The sequence below is a fragment of the Pteropus vampyrus genome, unplaced genomic scaffold (assembly GCF_000151845.1).
Source record: "Pteropus vampyrus isolate Shadow unplaced genomic scaffold, Pvam_2.0 Scaffold18, whole genome shotgun sequence".
In the NCBI taxonomy this organism is placed as follows: Eukaryota; Metazoa; Chordata; class Mammalia; order Chiroptera; family Pteropodidae; genus Pteropus; species Pteropus vampyrus.
The window spans coordinates 2,592,181-2,595,292 of NW_011888799.1; positions in this window are offsets into that span (position 1 = coordinate 2,592,181).

Here is a 3,112-nt window from a genome sequence, read left to right on the forward strand (position 1 = left end):
TTTTTTTTAAAATGCCATAAAAGCATACACCTCATTTGCAAAGCAGTCACAGAATTTGAAAGGAGCTGCTGTTTAGAGATTCATCACTAGAAAAATGAACTTTTCACCAATTTAAATCTTCTCTTCCTCTCCAGATTTGCAGTTCACTCGTATAGAAGAGCAGAGGAATTCCAGATTCTTCCTAATTCCTCTACCATTTCAATTACCCCATTAGAAGATTAATGTATTTACCCAAAGTCTCCTAAAATATACCTCTTTTTCAGGCAAGCTGTGTCACTGTCCCTTTCAAACACAATTCTTACTCAGAGAGCAAACTATGAACATGGTCAATCCCTATCATCTGCCGACAGAGTATCTGCATTTCAGTGTGTCTGCACCAACCTTGCTTTTGACTCCATTCACCTCCCTGTTGATAGTCTCATCTTTCCGTGTCTCTACTGTGACACTCAGCAGGAGCAAGATGGAGCTCGGAGCTTTTTCTCCCTTCCCCATGCACAAACCAATTCAACTGACCCTTGAAAAACATGGGTTTGAACTGCACGGGTCCACTTATATGGGGATTTTTATTGATAAGTATACAGTTAACCCTCCATATCCCTGGGTTTCTAATCCATCCATGGATTCAATCAACTACAAATAAAAAACAGTATTTTTGATCCATTGTCAGGAAGCCACAAGTGCAAAGGGCTACCTATATGCATTGTTCTACACCATTTTACATGAGAGACTTGAGCATCTATGGAAAATGGTATATCCATGGGCTGCTGGAACCAATCCCCTGCAGATAGTGAGGGATGACTATAGTTAAGGTTTTGGGGAATCCAAAGTTATATGTGGATTTTTGATGGGGGGGAGGTCAGTGCCCCCAACGCTCGCATTCATCAAGGGTCAACTGTAATGACTACCACATTTGTAGGACCCTGTAAATCAGGTAGATGCAACTTCAGAAAAAGAGAGTGCACTCTAGTTTAATAGGACTTAACCCCAGGATAAAGAAAGGGTAAGGGGAGGTGCCTTGCTCATGGGAGTAATAAATGAGAATTCTTGGCCTCTAGACTCACTCATCTTCACATGCCATATAAAGCCACCTTTGAGTGATTGATGTCCCACGGATAACTGCGTTCCACATAGAATTTGTGAAAGATCTCACTCATTTACCATCTGTATTGGCATTCCCAAAGGTTGAGAATCTCCCTTACTCCTCACCCCCCAAATCTTCTTTCACTATCTTCTCAAAAGCCAATACCAGAAACACATGCAGTTCAGTGTCTTTCAATCTCTCTTCTCCCTCCCTCCCTCACCCCCACCACACTCATGATAAAGACTGAAAACAGTGAGGTCTCCCTTATCAGAAGTAGTGGAGGGAAAACCCAAGCAGTATAAACTGCAATGGATAACAAATGTAGCCAGATAGTTGGAGAAAATGGGAAAACAGAGCTGATATTGGGACAAAAAAAGAGTAGAAATTAAGGTAGGTATAAAGAGATGATGAAGAGGCCAGAATATAAGAAAAATAAATAAAGAAAAACAGCAGCCTGTTTCAACGTGAAAAAGAGATGCAATAAAAGAGAGAAGGAAATTGCAGGGGTGGAACAAATAATTACAAGCAGCAGGCTGGAGGGAGCCAAGGAAGGAGCCTCTTGTTTGGTCAATGTTATTAACTCCTTCTTCCACAAATATGAGCTGTTTCCTAGAAGAGTTCTCTAATCCCAAACTGTGATAGATTATTCTCTTTGGGTCAGAGACTCATATTAACTAATACAATGATTTTAGAAAAAGATCCACAACCTGGAGTAAATCCAATAGTTAAAATTTTTTTCCCCCACTGACACAGGGCACCAGGGTCAGAATGAATTACTGTGGCTCCTCCTCAGGTAGGACCAGCAGACCTTGGAATTTATCTGTGTTACAACCTCCAAGAACAAAATCAATAGCTGAGAATTATAAATACCGAGCGGTCCCAAGCCAAGAGATGGACTGTTTATAGAGGCCAAAGCAGGCTGGCAACACCTGGAGGAGATTGTCAAGCAATTTTTTTTTTTTAACTTTCTATATGTCCAGGATAAAAGAGCAAGGACTTGAAATAAACAATATTTACAGAAGACTTCAGTTTCAATGACCTAAGGTAGAATTAGAAACACAGTTCAGGACTTGGGGACATAATGAAACAAATGTAATAGCTACAACAAAAAGGCCACAGTTACTTTTTAGGTCCATTCTTCAAGAATCTATAACCACATATGTACATTTTTTGCATTAAAGAAACAAGTGTTTTATCACCATATATTTTGCTCTCCAGAAAGCTTTAGAATCTTCAAAATTCCTAGGAAACTTAATTTACAGTTTTATCAAACCCTGCTGGTTCCCACCGATTAGATGCCATTCTACAATGAAACCCCTCAGGCTCTTTCCATCTTTCCGACAGCATCTTTTGAAAAGGTACAGTTAAAAACACAGACAAAAAGACACCTTATGTACACTCATGTTACATTAAGAATTATACTATGTTGGAGTATTCTTAGCAGTCAAGGAAAACATCCATGACACTACACTTCACATAAGGTATTTACAAAAATATCTTCTTTTAGAAATTGGTAGAGATCATGAAGCCTGCCAGCCAAAGCACGATGGGGCTAGAAGTGCAGAAAAGATGCCCCACTTGTGGAGCCTTAGCCCCAACTGCAACCATTGCTCTCACATTTTCCTGGCCATGAACTCTGCCTGCTTCTCAGGTACAGCCCTCTTCTAGCAGGTGTTCTTTGCTTCTCAGGCTTTCACTGGATTAGTCTTGGACTCACTCCTCACATTAGAAATGCAACACCTCTTGAGATGTTCTGCATCCATGGTGCAGACCCCCTTGGAGTATGCCAAGCCACCTGAACTGCAGCAGCACCCCCAAATTGGAGTTATCTCCATAACAGTATGTGGGGCTCACGTACCCTCCGCATCATCCACCCACATAGAGAGACTTTCTTCAGCTGCACTCACAATGGTGCACTGACGGAGATTTCTAAAGGCTGCAGCTGAAAGCAAGCTCACCGACAACCTGTGTGGACTCTTTAGAATCTGACTTCTCTCTCTTCCTTGAGGCTGGATCCTCCAAAGCTATCAT